Source organism: Furipterus horrens, unplaced genomic scaffold (assembly GCF_987537825.1).
Source record: "Furipterus horrens unplaced genomic scaffold, mFurHor1.1.pri manual_scaffold_1, whole genome shotgun sequence".
Taxonomy (NCBI): Eukaryota; Metazoa; Chordata; class Mammalia; order Chiroptera; family Furipteridae; genus Furipterus; species Furipterus horrens.
The window spans coordinates 156,091,046-156,116,321 of NW_028327171.1; positions in this window are offsets into that span (position 1 = coordinate 156,091,046).

The window sequence follows — 25,276 nt, forward strand, 5'->3', positions numbered from 1 at the left end:
TCTATGATATTTTGTTACGGCAGCCCCAGCAAACTAATAAACTGCCTTAGCCTGATTCCCTGGAAAGCAGAATTTGGGGTGAGATCCCTAGGAAGGTGTGGGATTGAAGATCAGTGTGAAATAGGGAAGAAGAAAAAGTCTCTACTGTTGCCGCTATAATAGTAACATGCGCTCAGACCTGCAATAACCTCAGAAGGCCTCAATACTCTCTGCCCTGCAGATGGAAGAGAACATTTATCTGTCGGCTCACTGTCCCTGCTGGTTAAGGGAATCCTAGGGTTATTAATTGCTCTGCACATTTCCACAGCAATGATAAGCTTCAAATGTGGTCCCACACATTGGCATTTGAGGAGCCTGGGGACAGCAACAGGTGCATGGGATCGCCAGAGGTGAAGTGCTGTCAGATTGCTCCAGAGAAAAGCTGGGGGAAGCCTGTACAGGGCTGGCTGATGCAGAGGTGGCTGGACTAAGAGGTGGACCTGAGAGATGTGTGAGATTCCAGTAAGTGTCACTAGTCAATAGCATTTCCTTAAATGTAGAAATCAGCATCCCTGCCTGAAAACATGCAGAAAAGGGATGCATTTGGTATACCAAACTATATTGACTTCAATCCCAAACTATTTATCAATCTCTCTCCTACAGCCTCAGAACTACATTGTGTGCTATGGGAATGTTCCCAAAGTAGTAGATTTAGCTCTGTTTGAGTGGACTGGCATCGACTGCTACACGCAGGTGCAAGCCACGTGGCATAATTAGGTAATAAAGTGCAAGACTAATATTCATCTTTGGTGAGGGGCAGTGCAGTGAGAGTCAAAAGGAGAGAGGCAAGAGGAGCTAGAGTGATTGCACAGAGGTTAGATGTGCTCAGATAGGATGGAGGAGGGTATTGGGAAGAAGTTGTAAGATAAAATACAAAGGTTGGAGTGAGAAATGCTTGCATGGGAGACAGTGAGTGGGCAGGCCTGGCTGGAGCAATAGGCAGCTATTAGAGCACCGTGAAGAATGAGGGCAGCCATGGGACACTGGACTACCTCCCACTGGCTGTGGGATTTGGCTGAGACAGTCACCTGTTACCTCAGTTTTATCATCTAAGTAAAAAAAAGAAGAAAAGAAAAAGCCTTTCTTGATCCACAGAAGATAATGCTCCAAAGTAGTAGTGCTATGAATATGAGCAGGATAAAGAGGGGAAGCAAGTCATATTTTATCTTCAGAGCAATTAGTGTAATGAACAAAGGTGATGATAGCTTCCTGGCCTACTCACATTACATTTCCTACTCATGGATTAGAAGACTCAGAAAAGAACTAATCTCCACATCTTCCTGAAGTATTGCGGCTCTGAGGTGGAAATCTGTGGCAGAGCCTTTCAGCCTTCAGGAAAACAATCCTTCCCCATAAACCAGCCTTGTGTATGTTTCAGAGGAACATAACAGTTAAGAGAGGCTGTCTGCCTCCTCCTAGCAGGTGGCTTAGCCTCTGGTAGCCTCAGTTTCCTTCTCTGTAAAATGAAGATGGTGGTATTTGCTGTATTAAATGGGGTGAGTCTGTGCAGTGCTTGGCATGGAGTCTGGCATATGGTGTTCATTTATGGGAGCTGTGAGTGTGGGAGAGAGTAAGACAGCAAAGAGAAGAGCAAAAGAGTTCAGAATCACATGCTCCAGAGCACTGTCCTGTTGTAGAGCCTCCTGAGCCCAGCCTGCAATGGCTGCTAGAGCTCTGTGCCTGCAGGCCTTTGTGCACCTTGCTATCACTCAGTTTGTCATTTAGAATTTGAATTTGTCATTTAATTATATATACCTCTTACTTGAATGTGAGTTCCTGGAGAAATCAAACATATTTTTCTTCTCTTTGAATCCCCAGGGAAGCATAGTTCCTGGTACTTAGTATGTTCTCAAAAAGTCTCTGCTGAATCAATAAATGAATGAAGAAAGAAAAGTGACAGCCTCAGTTCCCATGCTCTTCCCCCTCCCCTGCCTGCAGCTGCCTGGGAAATAACGATGTCTTGGGCTGGGAGTTCCCCACCTGCAGGGCCCTGGGAGACAGCAGGGTTCGTCAAACTGAACCTCGCTTGGCCTTGTTCAGCCTGTAGTACTTGCAGCTGCCAGGTAACCAAATAGCTGACTAAACCCAATAGTCCCTTTCTTCTTCCCCCTATAAAGCAACCCCCTCTCCCCTAGGAGTTCAGAGTTAGAGCTACCCACAGCACGGCTCCCTCCCTGCCTGCTAAGCTCAGACCGCCAGTGGCAGGGCTCCCTCCCTGCTTGCGGATTCTCCCAATAAACTTCTTTTCCTGCTTGCCGCATCTTAATGGCCTTCTGAGCAACTCTGTTCTTACAGAAAGAATGAGGTCAAAAGGAATATAGTATGTGTAGTCATTTGAAACTCAAGAAAAATATTAGAAACCTGAGTTGTGTTGAATGAAAACATTGAAGAAATTTCAGGGATTTAAAGCTCACTTAACATATGGATTACGTGAAGGTCAAATTAACAAACAGCCATACCTTGATACTCATCGGCTTCTGAACTTGTCAAATCCTATACTCATCACATTTTGATGAGAAAAAAATGTCTCAGCACTTGGCGTTTGCTCGGGACTCGCCACACTTGCTAGAACTTGTATGAGTCACAACGTTGCCCCACAAGAGAAAATGCTTAATCACTCATTGTTTGCCCAGTACACATTGGTTTTGGCACTCATCATGAGTTCTGGAATGAATTAATGATGAGTACCGAGGTACCACTGTATTTTGTGTGTGTGTGTGTGTGGACTGTAGGAATGAGGGTCTCAGCAAGAAAGTATGAGACCCTGATTTATGGTGAAGATTTAATGAAAAAAACTGTTTACAAAGGTATGGGCAAAGTGAAGAGAAAAAGGACAGGAAGGTGAAGACCTAGTTTTGAGCAAGTGCAGAAAACTGTCAATATTACCCCTGGGTCTGAAGGAGCAAGGGCAGGAACAGTTAAAGCAGCCTCATGGCAGCGTATCTAATAGGACAAGAGAACAGTAACTATGACCAAACTGAAGCCTGTCAGAGAGGAAACTGAGAGAATAAGTAGCCTGTCCTGAATTCTCCTGTCTTCTCTCATCTAGTCCCCTTAGCTGGACCCAGCCAGAAATCAGTAGGCAAGGAGTCCACAGAAGTCAGCTCCCAGAGCACAGACAGGGTGGGGAACTATAGAATGTGAGTCTAGAGAGACAAGCAGAGAATATCCAGCCTTCTGTCAACCTTCATACTTGTGTGGAGGACACAACAAAGAGCAGGATATAATGAGTCCTTGCCCATGGTCACAGAAACTAGAGTCTAGGGGGAGAAACAAATAGGTAATCAAATAATACACTATAATGCATGTCATGAGATGAGGGTGTATTTGAAACATGACAAATACTTACAAGGGCCATGTAACAAAGCCTGAGGCTCAGAGAGGGCTACCAAGAAAAAGTGGCATCCAAACTGACACCTTGAATACTTAGCTGACATCCAAAGATACAGTAAAGAAAATGAAAAGAAAAACTGCCAGCTGGGACAAACTATTTGCAAATCACACATCTGATAAAGACCTTGTATCTAGAATATATAAAGATCTCTCAGACTCAATAATAAGAAAACTAACAATTCAAATAGCAAGTGGGAGAAATATTTGAATGGATGCTTTACCAGAAGAGACATAGAGATGGCAAATAAACACATGGGGCAACTGCTTTGGAAAACAGTTTGTCAGCCTTTCAAAATGTTAAAAAACATATAACTACTTTGTTTCCTAGAACTCCCATAAGAAAGTACCACAACTGTGTAGCTTAAAACAATAAAGATGTATTCCCTTGCAATTTTGTAGGTCAGAAGTCCAAAATCAAGGGGTCAGCAGGACTGGTTGCTTCTTGAATCTCTGAGGGATAGTCTGTTCCATGTCTCTCCCCTAGTTTCTGGTGGCTGCTAGCAATCCTTACTGTCACTTAACTCATAGCTACATGACTGCAGTCTCTCTCCATTGTCATACAGCCTTCTTCTCTCTATATCTCTCTGTGTCTTCACATAGCCTTATTATAAATAAGGACATTGGCCATTAGATTTAGGGCCCCCCCAAACCCAGTATGATCTCATTGTAATAATTACATCTGAAAAGATCTTATTTTAAAATAAATCACATGCTATGATTCTGGGTGAATATGAATTTGTAGCTACACTATTCAATCCAGTACAATGACCATGTGATCCAACCATTTCACTCCTAGGTATTTACTCAAGAAAAATGCAAGCATAGTTCATACAATATTTGTACATAAATGTTCATAACATCTTTATTTGTAGTTGTCCAAACTGAAAACAACTCAGATGTCTGTCAAGGGATAAACGGATAGATTCGGGTATATCCATAAAATGGAATACTACTCAGTTATAAAAAGCAATGCACTATTAATGCCTGCATGCAACAATATAGCTGCATCTTGAAATAATGCTGAGTGAAAGAAGTCAGACAAAAAAAAAAAAAAGAGTATATACTTTATGATTCACTTGTATAAAATTCTGGAAAATGTAAACTAATCTGTGGTGACAAAAAGTAGATAAGTGGTTGCCTTCAACAGAAAATGAAAATGGGGATAGTTGGAAGAGGGAGACTTGGCTTAGCTAAGAAGTAAGGGACTAATGTTTCAGGTAGAGGAAACAGGGGCAAGATTGGACATAGGTACTTGAGAAGCTCTTGTAGCAGAGAGACTGTGTATTGAGGAAGAAAATTCTGGGACACTGATGTTAAATGGAAACCTGGGGGTAAGTCCAAAGTCATGTTAAAAACCTTTATGCTAAAGCCAACAGGAAAGCCAGTAAGGGCTTTCAGTGTGACCACATTTATACACTACATTTTTGAGAGAACATTCCTGCAATAGAATGGAGAATAGTTTGGAGGGGAACAATACATAAGTGTTTAGAGGCAGCTGCAGAAGTCTTGATAAAGTAATGGACCTTATCTGGACTAGAAAGGGGACAGTGGGAGATTGGAAGACATTAGTACACATTGCAAGATGTTTAAGAGGAAGGATCCTCAGGATGTAGAGCTTGACTGAGTGCCCTGGGGAGAAAGAGAAGAGTTGTCCAGAATGATGTCTCATTTCTGGCACAACCAATCCAGTGGCTCTGTCTAATGAGAAACAAGTTTGGGGGAGGAGTCAGATTTCAGCTTGCCATATGTGTGAAGCTTATAGGACATCCAGGTGAAAAGGTCCAGGGGGCTGTCGCATATATGCTATCAGTGGTAGAAATAAGATGAGAGTACAGATTTGGAGTTTATGTGTGGTTGATCATTAAAGCCATGGGAGTAGATGTGATTGTTGTAGTTGAGAGAGAAGGAAAGAGATCTGAAAAGAATTAAATGGAGAAGTAGAGGTATGCAGCGAGGAATCTGAGGCCAGACTGGCAGTTTCAGATCCTGGCTTCGTCACTCACTAGTGGTGGGACTTGGGTGAGTTGTATGACCTTCATGTACCTTAGTTGCCTCATTTTTACAAATGTTATAATAACAGTGCAATTTCATTGGTTGTTATGGAGAGAAAATGAGTTAATAGCTGAAAAGTGTTTAGAATAGTGACTGACACAGTGAATACTCAGCACAGGTAGTTTTTATTTTTAATTGTTATCGTTTAAAACAAATAAAGATATTTTCAGAGCACAGAAAGAATGGTTGATTTGGTTTTTTGCTGGGTTGAGAGGAAAGTCATATTCTAGTCCCATTTCTTTTTAGTAACTGCATTTACAAAGTGCTTGCTCTGTGCCAGGCATTGCTCCCAGTATAGTGGTTAAGAGGGTTGGACTGCCTGCTTGGGAATCTGCTCTGTGACTATGCCAAGTTCCTGTATCTCACCAGCCTTATTCTTCTTTCTGTAAAATGCAGTAATGAGTGTCCACCTCACTCTGCAACATCTTTTTCAATAGCTAAGATATGGAAGCAACCCAAATGCCCATCAATAAATGAGTGGATAAAAAGGTGTGGTACATTTACTTGGCCATTAAAAAGAATGAAATCTTCCCATTTGTGACAACATGGATGGACCCAGAGGGTATTATGCTAAGTGAAGTAAGTCAGTCAGAGAAAGACAAATACCATAGGGGTCTCTTATATACAGAATCTAAAGAACAAAGTAAACAAATATTGAAACAGACTCATAGACATAGAGAACAGAATGAAGGTTGCCAGAAGGGTGGGGGACTGGGTTAAAAACTGAAGGGATTAAGAAGTACAAATTCATAATTACAAAATAGTCATGGGATATAAAGTATGGTATAGAGAATTTTATCAATAATATTGTAATAACTATGTGTGGTGTCATGTGGGTACTGGAAATATCAGGGGGAATATCTTGTAAAGTATATGACTGTCTAACGACTATGTTGTACACCTGAAACTAACACCAAATAATATTAAATGTAAACTTTAATTGAAAGAAAAATTGTTCACATAACACATTAGAAAGCACCCATAACCTGGGAAATAATGAATGTTCATGAAGAAGCATAACTATGATTATTAGATCATACCCACAACACTTACTCCATGAGGTAGGCATTTACAGTCATTATATACCAATGAGGACACTGAATTTAAGTGACTTATTGTTAAAGCCATAATCGGACTATGCATTAACTTCATGTAATAAGCTATCTCATTAAGAGGAAACTGTACCACAGATGAAGGAGAATATAGGTTTATATAAGACATGACTTTTCTAACCTATTTTATATGTATTTTCAGCAGCTTTCCCTAGCCATTAATTAAACACTTCTGGATGTGTTCAAAATAGTGCTTTATGTCATGATTTACAACGGTATTTTAACTTATAATACCCACAGTGGCTGGAGTAAAAGGGGTGAAAACAAGTGAAAATTCATTGGGTCAAGGGCCAGTTTCAGGAGTGAGTTAATGAACTTGTTTTTCGCCTTAGTCTAGGCAGCAATTTATATCAATTTAATTTAATTTATGGCTTCCCCAGTGTGGTATTTAGCCAGAAAGAAAGTTCCAGTCAGTTGGAGGTTTCAGTTGAGCCTCTATCTCGATTGGGCCTGCCAGGGTGTCTTAAATCTGCCCTGTCAGTGCATAGCCTAATCTCTGCATGCTCATTCACCCCTGTTGCTTCCCACATGTAAGCTTGCTGATGATGTGCCGAGGAGGCAGGCAAAGGGGCATGCATCCGTAAAAGAAAATGGAGAACCCTCTGCAGAGAATGTCTACCAGCAACACATGTTCTCTGAAATGTAGCTGGCCCAGTAATGCTTAAGCCTCACTGTGGTCAGAGTCCCCTAGAAAACTTTTCAAAAACCAGTACTCAAGCTCCCATCCCCAGAGGTTCTGATTCAAGTGGTCTGGGGTGGGGTGGGACACTGGCATCAGTATTTTTTTTAAGCTCCCAAAATTATTGAAATGCACAGTTAAGGTAGAGAAATTTTGGGCCTGTGCTCAAAACACATGTTAGGTGCTGAATAGATGAGGGCAGGAGGTACTATTTGGGATACAAAAAGAAAGAGAAATCTACAATAAACCTCCCAGTTGGGGGAGAGGAAGCTAATTTTAAAAGTAAGAGCTCCAATTGGCTGTGTTGTAAAATTACAAAAGGAAGGAGAAAAGCAAGTGGTGGGAAGCCATAACAGGCATGGCGTGGCTGTCCTGGGGGAAATTTACAGCCTGACTCTTCAGGAGCCCCCATCTGGGAACCAACAAACTGCCTCCTTGAGATCTGATTCTCTTAGAACTTATTTGGAAAGGCTGGGGAGTGATCAATATTTATTAAACACCTATTAATCATTTTCTAGCAATTTAGATATTTCATTCCATTTAATATTCAGAAAAGTGTAGTTTTTGTAATCACCAGTGCTCCTTTTAAATAAAAACAAAACAGAGGGGAGGATGCACCTTTTGATTTCATCCAAAGAGATCCCCAATAAATTCAGGCATCTTCACAGCTTAAAGGAGTGGGTTTCTGTGACATGGGGAAGGGGAGGAGGATAGAGAGTAGAGTAGAATTGATGGGTTAAAAATCTTTCTTCCATTATTTCTTAGCTGTGTTGCTTTGGTCACATTACACAATCAATCTTGTTGTTTCCTCTCTACACATAAGACAATAAAAACCTACTTTGCAGGCTCCTTGTAAGATGAGAAATAATGTGAGCAAAATGCCAGCCACAAGCAAGGCCTCCAGAAGTATAGCCACAGCCATTCTCAGGGAGGAGGAAATTATCCTAAGGGATCAGGCACAATGAGCCTCTGGTGTGTTCATACTTGTCTTATCATGCAAGTCTTACTTTTAAGCCAATTTGAAATTCTAAAGCTCAGGATAGAAGAGATAATGGGGATTAGACAGGAGATAGTCACGGGGCTATAAAAAGAAACTTATAGATAAAGGTTTTCGCCTACATTTTTTAGATTAAACTGGTTAAATATTAAGTTCAGTGTAGATTTCTGAGAAGGTCTGCAAAATACAGTGAATAGAAAACTAAAAAATTGGCAAACCTGTTTCATATTGCTAGTTCTTCTAGTCATTATCCAAGGCATGCTGCCGAGATTTTCCATAGCTTAACTTTTTCCCTAGGTTAAAACAGAAATCATGGTGTTAATCAGATGTCTAGATTTTGTAAAAGGAGAGGCTATGGATGGCTAAATGACCAGAAATCCATGAGTATAACTTAATTTTTTCTGCATTATGTTTATAAATCAATATATAGTTTTGTTCCTTGGTAATGGCTTTATTTATATTTTGTTACTAGAAAAAAGCAATTTATTAATATAAGGCCAGAAACCTCAGCCTTTCAAACTCAGATCAATAGGTTAAGTAACATTTTAAATAAATTCCCAGTGAACACAGTAAATCATAAAATTATAAAAGGCCTTTGTAGTAGCTTTATTGAGATAAAATGACAAACAAGCAATTGGCCAAATTTAAAATGTACAATTTGAAAAATTTTGACATATCAGTACATCCAAGGAACCATTATTATAATCAAGATAATGAACATATCCATCATCTCTACAAATTTCAGAGTGTTCCTTAGTAGTCGTCCTACCCCTCCCAACCCAGACCCCAGTCAACTATTGATCTGCTTTCTGTCACTATGGATTACTTTGTAATTCCCAGAATTTTATATAAATGAAACCATAAAGTATAAACTTTTTTTTCTTTTTCATCTGGCTTGCACTCAGAATAATTATTTTGAAGTACAGCCATTTTATTGTATGCATTAATAGTTCATTTTTTCTATTGCTGAGTAATACCTCATTGTATGGCTATATCATAATCTGTTTATCCATTTACCTGTTAAGGGATATTTGAATTGTTACCAGTTTTATGCTTTTACAAATAAAGTTGCTTTGAATATTCATGTACAAATCCTTGTGTGACTATATCTTCTCATTTTTTCTTGGGTAAACACCTGGGAGTGAGTAACTGGGTGATATTATAGTTATGTGTTTAACTTTTAAGAAACTACCAAAGTGTTTTCCAAGGTGTCTGTACCATTTTGCTTTGGTAGTATGTGAGAGTTCTGGCTCCACCCCACCCTGTTAAGTTCTTGAAGTCCTAACCCCCAGTACTTGTGAATGTGACTGTATTGGGAAGCAAGATCTTTCCAAATGATCAAGATAGGGTCATCATAACCAGTGTCCTTACAAAAAGAGGACACTTGGACACAGGGCCAGACACCCACACAGGGGAGAACAACACGTGAAGATGAAGGCAGAGATTGGGGTGATATATCTACAAACCAAGAGGTGCCAGAGATGTGCAGCAAACCCCCAGGGCTAAGGGTGAGGCATGGAACAGCGCTTTCCCTCATAGCCCTTAGAGGAGCCAACCCTTTTGGCACTGATTCTGACACTTCTAACCTCCGAAGCTGTGAACCAATAAATCTCAGTTGTTTAAGTCACCTAATATTTAGCACTTTATTGTTGGAACCCTAGGCAGCTAATATACCTGTGAATACTTGGTATGGTCAGTCTTTTCAATTTTAGCCATTCTAATAGAGTATGGTATAATATTTCACTATATTTTAAATTTGCATTTTTCATACAGCATGGTGACCACAGTTAACAAGTATATATTGTACACTTGAAATTTTCTAAGAGAGTAGCTCTTAAATGTTCTCACCAAACAAAAAAAGTAACAGTGTGAGGCAATATGTTAATTAACTTTATGTGGTAATCATTTTACAATGCACATGTATATAAACCATCATGTTTTACATCTTAAGTAGATACACTTTTATTCATCAGTTTTACTTTAGAAAAGACAACTTACATGTTGAAGATCTTTTCACGTGCTTATGTGATATCTATATATCATTTTTGGTGTTTAAATCTTTTCCCCATTTTTAAAATGTTGATTATTTTCTTATTTACTGAGTTTTGAGAGGTCTGATACACTCAATTGATTTTTAATAAAATTTTATTATGGTCAAAGAACATATGTTTATGACAAGTATTTCTTTTTCTTTTTTTTTTTTAATTGAGCACTGTCTATTTTGCTAAATATTTCATGTGTACTTAAAGAGATGCAGCCCTGGCTGGTTTGGCTCAGTGGATTGAGCGTCGGCCTGCGAGCTAAGTGTCGCTGGTTCGATCTTCCAGTCAGGGCACATCAGAGAAGGAAAACTCTGACTCCAAAAAACCTCCGCTGCCTTGCGGCATACCTCTTCAGGGGAAAGGCTAAGGGAGTAAACCCCGACAGAAAATCCGGAGCCGGAGTCCCTAAGGCGGTTTGATGTTGTAGTCAACACCGGCAACTCCTGCGGCGCACCTGAAGCCAAGCTGTATTGACTCTGTCTTTCCCTTGGACCCTTCAGCTGCGAAGAGAGGGGGGGTCTGCTGCATGGGCAACAGCAGACCGTCCATATCACCCTGCCCAGGCTCTGTAGCTTCAGCTTCACTGGAGAGGACACTCCAGCGTCATCGTAAGATGTCGATTCAACACGGGAGGAGACAGATACCGTGTCACTCCCGAGTCGGACTGCACAACCATTCTTGGCGGTGCAGATAGACTCTTAAGAAGCTACACCATCGTCTCTCGAGACAGACGGCTGCCGACGACTTAAAGAGATTATCTCTTCTGCTTTTGGTAGGTAGTGTTCTAAAAATGTCAGGTAAGCTAGGACTATTGTAGGACTCACCTTTTTTTCCTGTCTCTCAGGGATCACTGTCTTTAATGCCTGATGTCCGGTGTCTTGACAACCATTGTTTCAAGTATTTCGTTTATTTGTTTTTGTTGGTGTTAAGGTGGGAAGGTAAATCTGGCCCCTGTTACTCCATCTTTTTTGGAAGCAGAAATCTCATTCCTTTTAAGAGCTATTTTTTTCTTATACCAGCATTTGATTTCCAAACTGGCTTTAGATGGAAAAGAGCAGGAGGTAGAAAATTAAGATTACTGTAAGGAACTCTAGAAATCTGTACTATAACATTTTTTAAAATGGCTCATGACTGCTTGGTTTTTCCAAGGAGTGGAGTATGTGTGTGTGTGTGTGTGGTGTTAATATCTGAATACATTACACACTCATCTGTAACATATTTCAGAATCAAAATAAATTTTAAAAAACAAAATCTGAGCAACTAAAATAGATGAAAAATATTAGAAACATGTTACTGAAGCCTCGGGGTTAGAATGTCCCTGTTTTATTCAAAGAGAATACTTTAGATACTCTTATGAATGATTCTAAGAATGAAATATCAGGTTTTAATCCAATTTCACTGAAGTGATCTCTGAAGGACAAGAGGCTGCATTAGGCATTCACTCTGAGAAGCCTGCTGAGTTGTCCCTGTACTCCGGCACCTATCCCATTCCAGGCCAGGCCATGCCTGTGCCCTAAGCTTTCTGTTCATCTTAGGCAGTGCGGGCAAAACACTGACAGTGGGAAAAACACTTATCAGGTCTTCCCTTTTCCTTTCTTTTTCTGGGCTCCATGATGACAATTTGCCTTCCATTAACACTGTCTTTCCTCAGGCCGTACAGTACAAAATACCAAAATGGTCTTGTGGTTTTTTTTTTAATTATATTTTATTGATTATGCTATTACAGTTGTCCCAATTTTTCCCTCTTTGCCCCCATCTGCCCACAAATACCCACTCCCTCAGGCAATCACCACACCATTGATCATGTCCATGGGTCATGCATATAAGTTCTTTGGTTACTCCATTTTCTTTACTACCCTTAACATCTCCAGGGCTATTCTGTAACTACCGATTTGTACTTCTTAATCCCCTCACCTGTTCCCCCGTTCCCCCACATCCCCTTCCCATCTGACAACCATCAAAAAGCTCTCTGTATTCACAATTCTGTCTCTGTTCTTCTTGTTTGCTTAGTTTGTTTTTTAGATTCCATTGTCGATAGATAGGTATTTTTTGCCATCTTATTATTCATAGTTTTGACCTTCTTCTTCTTCTTGAATAAGTCCCTTTAACATTTCATGTAATAATGGTTTAGTGATGATGAACTTCTTTAGTTTTTTCTTGTCTAGAAAGCACTTTATCTGCCCTTCCATTCTAACTGACAGTTTTGCTGGGTAGCGCAATCTGAGCTGTAGGTCCCTGCTTTTCATGACTTTTAATACATCTTGCCAATCCCTTCTAGCCTGCAAGCTTTCTTTTGAGAAATCACCTGACAGTCTTATGGGAACTCCCCTGTAGGTAAATGCTTTTCTCTTGGGCTTTGAAGATTCTTTCTTTATCTTTAACCTTTAGCATTTTAATTATGATGTGTCTTTGCATCCATCTTGTTTGGGACTCTCTGTGCTTCCTGGACTTGCATGACCACTTCCTTCACCAAATTATGGAAGTTTTCTTTCATCATTTTTTTTCAAATAGATTTCCAAGTTCTTGCTCTTTCTCTTCTCCTTCTGGCATCCCTATGATGCAGATGTCGGATCACTTGAAGTTGTCCCAGAGGCTGCTTACACTATCCTCATTGCTTTTGGATTGTTTTTGTTCTTGTTGTTCTGATTGATTGTTTTTTGCCTCCTTATGTTCCAAATCATTGATTTGATTCTCAGCTTCATTCACTCTACTGTTGTTTCCCTGTAAATTGTTCTTTATTTTAATTAGTGTACCCTTCATTTCTGACTGGATCTTTTTTACGCTCTTGAGTCTTCACTAAGTTCCTTGTGCATCCTTATAGCCAGTGTTTTGAGCTCTGAATCTGATAGATTGCTTATCACCATTTTGTTTAGTTCTTTTTCTGGAGTTTTGATCTGTTCTTTCATTTGGGTCATGTTTCTTTGTCTCCTCATTCTGGCAGTCACTCTGTGTCTATTTCTATGTATTAGGTAGCACTGCTACGACTCCCTGTCTTAGTAGCATGGGCTAATGTAGTAAGTGTTCTATAGAGTCCAGCGGCATAACCTCCCCTATCATCCAACCTGGATACTTGAGGTGTGCCCATCTTGTGAGCTGAGTAAACCCTCTTCTTATAGTGGAGCTTTGATTGCTGTTGGAAGGTCAATGGGAGTGACCTACTTGGGTCAGCACTGGCTGTGACCACTGACAACAAATCTCCACCTTCCATGGAGGGTCAGGTATGCAGGTGCAGTGTGTTGGTACTCTGATGTGATTTGTAATTGTCCACTAGGTGTGCATGCTCTGGAGTTTCCCAGGTTTTGCAGGCCAAGGTCAGCCCCTACCTGTTTTTTATGGCCACCCTGCCTGAGCTATAAAGTGATCCAAGATGGCTGCTACTTGTGGTGGGCTTGGAGATTCCCAGGCTTCGCCAACCTGCACTAGGCTGATTGCTGCTAGTGACGGGACTGGGGCCCCTTAACAAGAGAGAGGTATGGTGGCTGGGGACTCGCTGAGGCTGGCTATTGCTTGTTTGAGAAGATTTAAGAAGTTATAAAGCATGAACCAAGACCAGCCATTCACATGGAAAAACATCTTGGGCGACCTCATAAGTTGGATGGGACAGAGTCTCTTGGGATCTCCATGGCGGGGCAAAACAGTGTTAGCTACGTTGATAGAGTCTTAGATATTGCACCCACTTGCTGGCTCTGTGTATCTATGTGGGGAGCACTTAAAAAAGGGACAATGGCCTCTGCTTACCTTTCTGTCTGGGAGAAAACTGTCCCCCAGCTCTCACCGTGATGCCAGACTCTTCATTTTCTCCCTGTATGTCACTGGTGTCTTTCAAGCTGTTACCCCTGTGCTGTAGCTCAGAGGTAGTGAGTCTGATAAAGTTCTTGTGGGGGTTCTTTAAAAGGAACTGCTTGGGACTCCAGAACTTTCTCTCACTGACTCAATCCCCACTGGTTTTTGTAGCAAGAGGTTATAAGGGCTTACCTTCCTGGCACTGGAACCCCGGCCTAGGGGGCCTGGTGTGGGGCTGGGATCCCTTGCTCCTGTGATATCTCTCCAGAATTTTTATCCACAACACATGGGTGAGGGACCAGCCTGTTCTCCATCTGCACGCCTCCTACCAGTCTGGATGGATGTGGTTTAATTCTGTAGTTGTCAGACTTTCATTCAACTCAATTTCTGATGGTTCTGAGTAATGGTTGTTCTATATTTTAGTTGTAATTTTGATGTGGTTGTGTGAGGAGGCAAGTCATGTTTACCTATGCCGCCATCTTGTCTTGTGGTTTTCTTATGGAAGTCACATTCCAGTCCTATTCCAAGTGCCTTACTTCTACTTTTGAATATCCAAATTTTCCTGAACCATTATTCCAAGATGGTCTCTTGGTTTACTTATACAAGGTGTTAGTCATCTCCAGTCTTGCTAATTTTTGCTAGTTTCATTTTTAGAGTAATTTAATTTCCTGCTCTGGATATGGCAAACTCCCCCCTCTGTGGGTTGTGTTTAAACTCAACCACAGCAGTACTTTCCATACTGTTCTACTCCCTCCAATATGTGGAATACTCAGCCCTCTGGATTCTTCTCAGGTCCTTTGCTTTCAATTGTATTCCCTCAGGGGGTTGTGTGACTCACCCATGTAAACTAGAGAAAATATGTGCATCTCTTTACTAGAGCTTTCTGTTTTGACTTGTACTTTTTATTCAGGCAAATTCTTGTTTGTTAATAAAAGCAATTATTTCTAGAAAAGCTAACCCCAAATATGAACTGGGTTAGGCTTGTTAGCTCAAGTTCCTAAAAAATGAACTCTGAAATCTGTCACTTGTGTTTGGTATTTATCATAAATAATTGTGCTCCTGTTATTTCTATCAGTAATCTTAATTTTGCCTATAGGCCCTCATGACCTACATTATTCCTCCACTCCTTGTCCCCAATTCCCCCACTACTTGACTATTTCTCAGAAAAGCCTGCGATTTATTTTATGGGCTGTCCCTCTGGGACAACTAGCTAGGAAAATGACCAAGTAAGATATATTATTGTGAAATTATTCATAGAACTGAGCAATGACCTTTATGGGGCCACAAATGTTAATTTAAGAAATGTTGCTTTAAGTTGTTTTTCCTTTTTCTACGTCCATATCAAATATATTTATCCTTTTGAGTCCCAAACCTTTCTAAGTGTCAGTACCCAGTGGGTATGCACAAAGTCTTTTAAAAATTCAGATCTGAATTTGCTGTCTATCATCTTTATCATGGTACCTGGAAGACTAAGAGATGCCTTCTGAGGTTCACACTCACCTCTAGTTTCTGAGAATTCTTATGGAACACCTCACATGCCATTGGCAACTTGTTGCTGCTCTTTGAGGCAGCTGCCTCCACAGCACCACGCCCAGGTCCAGAAGGCTGCTTCACACTCCACTGCTTGAACTGAGCACCTGTCTTCAGCTTCCACCTGAGTCTCCTGTCACCCATCGTGCTCCTTGTCTCTAAGGCTTCTGTTCAACCTGCAGCCCTGGCAGATACCTTCTCTATGGCTGCCACTCACCTCCACTCCTCAGCATGAAGCTCTGCCTTCTGAACCAACAGAGCCCATCTTTCTTTGGCCACTCTTTTCAAAGGGGTCCCATGCTAGAATTGCTTGACCCCAAGAATTTAATGGGTCAGACTTCAGTTTATATAGAATTCTTTTAAGGGCTGCTTTAAGAAGCTGTCACCACCTTTACCCAGAACCAGCATTCTCTTCTTCCAACTTGACACTTATTCTGAGTTATTGAACTCATGACATTAGAGACATTTCTATGTTATTCTTTTTCATACAGTTCATGCTTTCTTCTTAAAAGCTGTCTTCTGTTTTATCCCTTCTCTTCCTTAGTTCTCCAGTCATACCTACAACCCAACCTTGGATATCCTGCTGTTTTTCCAAGAGGGCCATTATTGGAAGCACTCATTTAAATGAAAATAGCTATTATTTACTGAATATTTATTGAGCATATATGTTCAATATAGTCATACAGCACAGAATCAGTGTGAGCACATAAGTATCTATCAGATTGTTCTCTTCCCTGTGAGATTTTCATATATTAACCTAAGACACAATTAAATATTCACATCCTGTTACTGTCAAAATCTAACCCTGGGATATTAAATGGTAACTCTGTGTGTTGAGAAAACTGTTCTGCAATAATAGCATAAAAATGATAATGTGTGCTTTCCTGTGTTTACCTGGAACTGAAACTGTTTTTCCAATTTTTAAATGAATCATTGATCTTATTAAAGCATGGGTTGGTTATCTCTTAAAATGAAAAGTAGAGAGAGATCCAAGATGGTGGAGGAGTAAGTGGAAGCTACAATAACCTCCTCCCAGGACCAATCTAGAATTACAATTAAATTGTAGAGAAATCATCCAGAATAACCAACTGAATCCTAGCAGGAAAGAAGCCTTATAATTATGGACAGACAGAAGAAACCACTTCACTGCAATGTGACTGGTAGGGAGAGCAGAGGTTATGCGAATGGTTGGCTGGGTTCCCATGGGTAGCAGCTTGAAGTGTCAGAGGAATATTTCAGTGGACGCGGAGTTCCCCCTGAGAAGGGTGGGTCTGAGGCCCCTAGCTGGGCTCCCCAGCCTATAATACCAGAGCCAGAGAGGAACCCAGATAGCATCCAGCTGTGAAAAGCAGCAGGGTTACTGTTAGCAAGGGAGAGACACTGGAGACACAGAGAGCCTCCTAAAAGGCCAAAGCACAAAATTTCATTTGCAACCACTTACCCTGGGCTTTGGCAAAAAGAGGGCAGAGTGGATTGGAGACACTTGAGGAGAGTGTGGGGTTAGTGGCTCTGGGGAGAAAACTGAAGAAGCAGATGCCAGGCTCCCTGTGTGAGTCATTCCCCCTGCTGCAGGAGCCATTACTCTCAGGCGGAGCACTCCTCTCTGAATGGCATCAACCTGAAAGGAAGCAAAACCACCACCCACAGGAATTTCTCTCCCCCACCCTGTGGTTCTTAGGCTGGATGCTGATCACACCTTGATCTGATTAACAACCGATCAGCTTAGCAACTGATTAGTTTAACAGTTAAAGCAGAAAATACAAAGCAGCCAAACTGGGAAGATGAAGAAACAGACCTCAAATGAAAGAACAAGTGAATTTCCCCAGAAGAACTAGATGAAATGGAGGCAAGCAATTTATCAGATAGAGATTTTAGAATAATGATTATGAAGATACTCAACAACATTAAAAAAGACATAGAAACAATAAAAAGGGACCAGTCATAGATGAAGAATGCAATATTTGAAATAAACAATACACTGAAAGGAACAAACAGTAGGTTAGGTGAAACAGTATTTTGGAAGACAAGGTAGGAAAAAAAAAACACCCAGGCAGAACAGCAAAATGAAAAAAAAAAACATTTTTTTAAATGAGAGCTTAAGAAACGTTTTGAACAACATGAAATATAACAACATCTGCATCATGGGAATACCAGAAGGGAAGAGAGCAAACAAGAGATTGAGAACCTATTTGAAGAAATAATGACTTTCCTAATCTGATGAAGGAAAAAAATCATCCAAGTCCAGGAAGCTCAGAAAGTCCCAAACTAGTTGGACCCAAAGAGGCTTACATTGAAATAGATTATAATTAAAATGACAAGGCTTAAAGACAAAAAGAGAATGCTAAAAGCTGCAAGAGATAAGCAGGCAGTTACCTGTAAGGGAGCACCAATTAGACTGTCATCTGATTTCTCAACAGAAATATTTCAGTCCAGAAGGGAGTGGCATGAGATATTCAAGGTGATGAAAAACAAGGATATACAACCAAGGCTATCATTTAAAATTGAAGAAGAAATAAGAAGTTCCCCAGACAAAAAAACCAGCACTGCAACAAATGTTAAAGGACTTTCATCAAGAAGAAGAAGAAGAGAAAGAGAGGGGAAAAAAAAAAAAACAGAGCAAACATTCTAACAATAAAATGGTACTACATATGTCTCTAGCAATAATCACAATCACCTTAAATGTAAATGACTTAAATGCTCCAACCAAAAGACAGAGGGTAACTAAATGGGCAAGAAAACAAGATCCATATGTATGCTGCCTCCAAGAGACTAATCCCAGATAGAAAGATACATACAAACTAACAGTAAAGGATTGGGAAAAGATGTTTAATGCAAATGGAAAAGAAAAAAAGCTGGGGTAGCAGTACTTATATTTAACAAAATAGACTTTAAAACCAAGGCTATAGTGAGAGACAAAGAAGAACACTACATAATGATAAAGAGAACAATCCAACAAGAGGATATAACCCTAGTAAACATTTACACACCCAACATAGGAGCACCTTCATATATAAAGCAAATCTTGATGGACATAAAGGGAGAGATCAACAGAAATACAGTCATAGTAGGAGATTTTAACACCCCATTGACTTCAATGGAGAGATCTTCCAGGCAAAAAATCAAAAAGGAGGCAGCGGCCTTAAATGACACACTAGATCAAATGGATTTAATTGGTATCTTCAGAGCATTTCACCCCAAAGCAGCAGAATATACGTACTTTTCAAATGCGCATGGAACATTTTCTAGGATAGACCACGTGTTAGGGCACAAAAGGAGTCTCAATAAATTTAAGAATATTAAAATTATATCAAGCATCTTTCCTGATCACAATGCTATGCAACTAGAAATCAATCACAAGAAGAACACTAAAAAACATGCAAAGACAGGGAAGCTAAATAACATGTTATTAAACAATGAACAGTTAACATGAGATCAAGGAAGAAATCAAAACATACTTTGAAACAAATGAAAATGAGGACAGAACAATCTAAAATCTGTGGGACCCTGGGAAAGCAATCCTAAGAAGGATATTCATAGCATTACAGGCTTATCTCAAAGATAAGAAAAAGCTCAACTAAACAATCTAACTTCACATTTAAATAAACTTGAAAAAGAACAACAAAGAAAGCCCAAAGTGAGCAGAAGGAAGGAATTAAACATTAGGGCAGAAATAAACAAAACAGAGCCTAAAAAATTTGATATGAAAGATCAAGGAATCCAAGAGCTGATTCTTTGAAAAGGTAAACAAGATTGATGAACTTTTAATCAGACTCATCAAGACAAAAAGAGAAAGGACCCAAATAAAAAAAATCAGAAATGAAAGAGGAGAAATAACAACTGGCACGAAAGAAATGCAAAAGATTGTAAAAACATATTATAAGTATTTATATGCCTACAAACTGGACAACCTGGATAAAATGGGTAAATTTCTAAAAACATACAAACTTCCAAACATAAATCAGGAAGCATCAGAGAACCTGAATAGACAGATTACACCTGGTGAAATTGAAGCAGTAGTCAAAAGACTCCCAACAAACAAAACCCTAGACCACATGGCTTCATAGGTGAATTTTACCAAACATTCTAAGAAGAACTAACACCTCTCCTTCTTGAACTATTTTATAAAATTCAAGAGGAGGAAAGGCTCCCAAACTCATTTTATGAGGCCATCATTATTCTAATTAAAACCAGGTAAAGATAATACAAAAAAAAAAAAAGAAAGAACAAAAAGAAAAGAAGATTAAAGGCCAATATCCCTGATGAATATAGATGCTAAAATACTCAACAAAATATTAGCAAACTGAGTAGAGCAATGTATCTAAAAGATCATACACCATGGTCAAGTGAGATTTATTTCAGGAATGCAAGGTTGATATATTTGCAAATCAATAAATGTGATTCACCACATTAAAAAATATCCCTGATGAATATAGATGCTAAAATACTCAACAAAATATTAGCAAACTGAGTAGAGCAATGTATCTAAAAGATCATACACCATGGTCAAGTGAGATTTATTTCAGGAATGCAAGGTTGATATATTTGCAAATCAATAAATGTGATTCACCACATTAAAAAATAAAGGATAAAAACCATATGGTCATATCAATAGATGCAGAAAAAGCTTGATAAAATTTATTACCCATTTATGATCAAAACTCTCAGCAAAGTGGGAATAGAGAGAACATATCTAAACATAATAAAAGCCATATATGCCAAATCCACTACCAGCATCATACTCAATGGACAAAAACTCTAAGTGTTCCCCTTAAGATTGGGAACAAGACAGGGACATCTGCTTTCACTTCTCTTATGCAACATAGTACTGGAAGTCCTAGCCACAACAATCAGACAATAAAAAAATAAATAAAAGGCATCCAAATTGGAAAGGAAGAAGTAAACCTGTTTTTATTTGCAGCTGACATGATAATGTACATAGAGAACCTCAAAGATTTCACCAAGAAACTACTAGATCTGATAAATGAATTCAGCAAAGCAGCAGGATGCAAAAATAATATCCAGAAATCAGTTGCATTTTTATATGTCAGTTACAAACTAACAGAAAGGGAAATAAAGAAAACAATCCCATTCACAATTGCTTCAAAAGAATAAAATACCTAGGAATAAATCTAACCAAGGGTGCAAAATACCTGTATTTGGAAAATTATAAGACACTGAAGAAGATTCAAATAAGTGGAAGCACACACCATGTTCATAGATAAGGAGAATTAACATCATTAAAATGTCCACACTATCCAAAGAAACCTATAGATTTAATGCAATTCCTATCAAGATTCCAATGATGTATTTCACAGAACTAGAACAAATATTTCAAAACTGTATATGGAACCACAAAAGGCTCCGTATATCAATAGTAATCCTGAGAAAGAAGAACAAAGTTGGAGGAATAACCCTACCTAACATCAAACTATACTACAAGGCCATAGCAATCAAAACAGCCTGGCACTGACATAAAAAGAGACACATAGATCAATGGAACAGAATAGAGAGCCCAGAAATAAACTCATGCCTTTATAATCAATTAATATTTGACAGAGGAAGCAAGCACATACAATGGGTTAAGGATAAAACTATTCAGTAGATGCCGTTGGGAAAATTGGACAGATACTTGCATAAAAATGAAACTAGACTACCTTCTTATACCACACACAAGAATAAATACAAAATGGATCATAGATGTACATGTTAGACCCCAAACCATAAAAATCCTAGAAGAAAAGATAGGCAGCAAAATCTAAGACATTGCCATTGCAAGATTTTTATCAGGTATATCTCTTTAGGCAAGAGAAACAACAACAACAAAAAAAAAAAAACAAATTGGACTACATCAAACTATAAAGTTTTTGCACAGCAAAGGAAATCATCAACAAAATAAAAAGACAACCCACAGAATGGGAGAACTTATTTGCCAATACATCTGATAAGGGGTTAATTGAGGCAGAGGTGCCTCACACATCCTAGGCTCAGTTGGAAGTTGCTCTGTCCAGCAGAGGCTTTGTGACCACAGCGGAACAAATTTTTACCCAGGACACTTCTTTATGTCTGGGAGAAGGAAGGTGACTACCTCTCTAGTGGAGAACAGCAGCTAGACCTCGTCCCTCATGCTTTTTATTGAGAAGGATACGCATGGGAGATACAAGATCAACATTCATAAATCATCGATAGCTTTCAGGTACCTAGGTTACAATTAACAATAACTGATTACAGGTTCCAGTACAGTGGGTACAACGAGTAGTCTGTGCCAGGGTCTACTAAACATTTTGACCCCACACTGGCACTAGGTACAAGGTTTCAAATACTCCCTGCTAGAGATTGTTTATACTTAATTATAAGATAAAGGAAAGCAGAGAAAGTTCTAAAACATATTCATATTCTTTAAATCCAATCCCCACAGAAACCCTCTGAATGGTTTTCGGGTATGTCTCTCATACAGCCATTGTTGAGACTTAAAGACAAGCACAGCCAGGATGCCGGCGGCAGGTCATGCTCAGGCCGAGGCTACAATTCCCTAAACCACAAGGAGCGGTTCCCCACAGTTAATATCCAACAATTATAAACTACTCACAAAACTCAACACCAACAAACAAACAAACAACCCAATTAAAAATGGGCAAAGGACATGAATAGACACTTCTCCAAAGAGGACATGGAGATGGCCAATAAACATATGAAAAGATGCTCGACACCACTAGCCACCAGAGAGATGCAAGTTAAAACCACAATGAAATACAATCTCATACCTGTCAGAATGGCTATCATCAATAAATCAACAAACAACAAGTGTTGATGAGGATGTGGAGAAAAAGGAATCTTTGTGCATTGTTGATGAGAATGCAGACTGGTGCAGCCACTGTGGAAAGTACTATAGAGATACCTCAAAAAAAATGGAAAATGGGTGTGCCTTTTGACCCAGTGATCCCACTTCTGGGAATATATCTGGAGGAACCCAAAACACTAATTGGAAAAAAACATAAGCACCCCTATGTTCATTGCAGCATTATTTACAATTGCCAAGATATGGAAGCAGCCCAAGTGTTCATCAATAGGTGAGTAGATAAAACAACTATGGGACATTTACACAATGGAATAGTACTCGGCTGTAATAAAAAAGAAAATTTTACCATTTGTGACACTACAGATAGTTCTGGAGAACACTATGCTAAGTGAAATAAGCCAGTGAGAGAAAGACAAATACCATGTCATTTTACTCATATGAACCTAATGAACCAACTGAACTAACAAGGAAAACAGAGACAGACTCATAAATGGAGAGCAGATGACAGCTAGTGGGGGGTGGTTAGAGGGTGAAGGGATTGAGCAAAAAGATAAAAGGACTCATGGACATGGACAACAGTACAGTGATTGCTGTGGTGAGGAGGAGTACAAGGGGACTAAATGGTGATGGAAAAAATACAATAAAGATTAAATTTAAAAAATGAATCACAGGTTTGATTAAATCAAACAATGACTGACCATGACCAAGAAAGTCTCAGAGAAAAACATTGTATATTTTCTGTTTTGCCTCTGTGGCAAATTTATATTTTTTATTATGTCCAGTGTTTCCAATTTTCATTAATTTATATTTTTTCTCCAATTCCACCTTCTTGGTAAAATTGTTTCTAAAACCTGATACACTTCTTGAAATTAATATTACAAACATTTAATATACAAAAACTACACAAAATACATTTAACAGCTAGTCTACTTAATTTAAGTGTTCACCTTCCCACTGTAGTGTCTATAAAACTAATAGTATTCTGTAGAGAATGTACAAATATAGATAGTTTTTATTTAAAAAGGAAGGGATGAAACAAAATAGTTATTAATCAAAGGGAAAATTATGAAAGAACTGTTCAGTTTCTTAGTAGAATTAAAGTGTGTTTTTTGTAAGACAGTTAATAAAGGAGATAACTTGGGGGCATTTTATAGTGTAGCCTAAGAAAACTTTTAAAAGAAATTTTAAGTAAATGGTAATCATTATCTTTAATTTTAAAAGACTAATCACAACTTGTATTTCCACTAGCTTGTTTCAAAACTAAACCAAACAAAACCAAGACAAAAAAAAGGAGGGCTTCAGGATTATCTGCACTGGAGGGCCTTCTATGCCACAGTCATTATTCTCTGGCTACTTTTGCCATCACCATATCCTCATCCCCGCCACCATCTGTCTCTTCTAATTAATCAGCTATCAAATGGGGGGCATTTGTCCACTTTCTCCTATAAGTTCTCTCTCTTGTGAATCAGCGGGGCCCCTCCAGGGCACTGAATGTAGGTGATTGCTTCTGTGGTATCAGCCCTAAAGAGAGCAGCAGCCATGAAGACAGCAGTGTGTGCTCAGAGCAAGGGCATTCATTGTAGGGAGACAACCAGTCTCCCATCACACAACCAGTTCCACTCATTTAACATAAAACAGAAGGGTTTCCAGAAAATGCCAGTGTGGTTGTGTAAGTCTCTGCTGCTGAGAGGAGATTCCCTGATGTGCTAAGACCTCTACCTTTAAAACATGATAAACGTCCCCCCAGAACTCATGACATTGAACTTCACTCATTCGTACATAAAGGTAGTCCCCAGGGGCATCTGAGTTAAAGGGTGGCAGGCAGAGCTACAGAATGAGAACTGAGCTGGACATGCCCCATGCTGATGCTTGGGCTTACTAACTTGGTTGGTTAGAGTCCAATGCCCTGGAAGGGCCTTTATTTCATAGCTAGATGTCATCATAACCCTGTAGTAACCCTGCAGTTAAGCCTTCATAGCTTCGTGCTAATCCATTACTACATCTGGGAAAGCAACTCCAAGGCATGTCCTATCAGAGATGAGTAAGTAACACCTTCCTTTGCACACAGAGGAAGGGGCAGAGCAGAAGATGGGCCCAGTCGGGGGCATTCAGTATAGCACAGTGGTTGAGGCTGAGGGTTTTGGAGGGAGACAGGCTCATCGTCAATATTCAATAAATGGTGACTTTTATTATCGCTATGTCTTTAATATTTATGAGACATGTAGAATAATGGTTAGGAAGATGGATTTTAGATCCAGATTGCTTGGGTTCAAATCCTGACTTCAAAGGTTGTTAGGTGTGTGATCAGGGCAAGTTACTTAACATTTCTGTGACTCAGTTTTCTCATCTGTAAAATAGGAGATAATAATGCTTTCCCATAGGATGATTGTGACTCCGAATGAGTTAGGTTATATAAAGTACTTGGAACAATAGGTATTACCTATTTTTACTAACAATGTAAGCTATTTAATGCCAGTAAAATAAGAAAGAGAGAAATAACACATGTATATAGTAAGATATATTTATGTCATTGTAATAGATATAAAAAAATAACAAGTAATATAAATAAGTCTAGTAAGAGACATATGTTCAAATAAGAAATAGAAATGTGTGCAAGTGTGCTCACACATACCTGTATTAAGTATAGCAAAGCCAATTAGACGAAAAAAAATGAATATAGGGACTTCTGACCCAGTGAGTTATGAATAAATAATAAAGTTTCGTGATACACTATTTTTATTTTTTAGAAGATTTTATTTATTAATTTTTAGAGAGAGGAGAGGAGAGAGAGAAGGAGAGGGAGAGAAACATCAGTAGGCCGGTGCTCAATCCACTGTGCCACGTCAGCCAGGA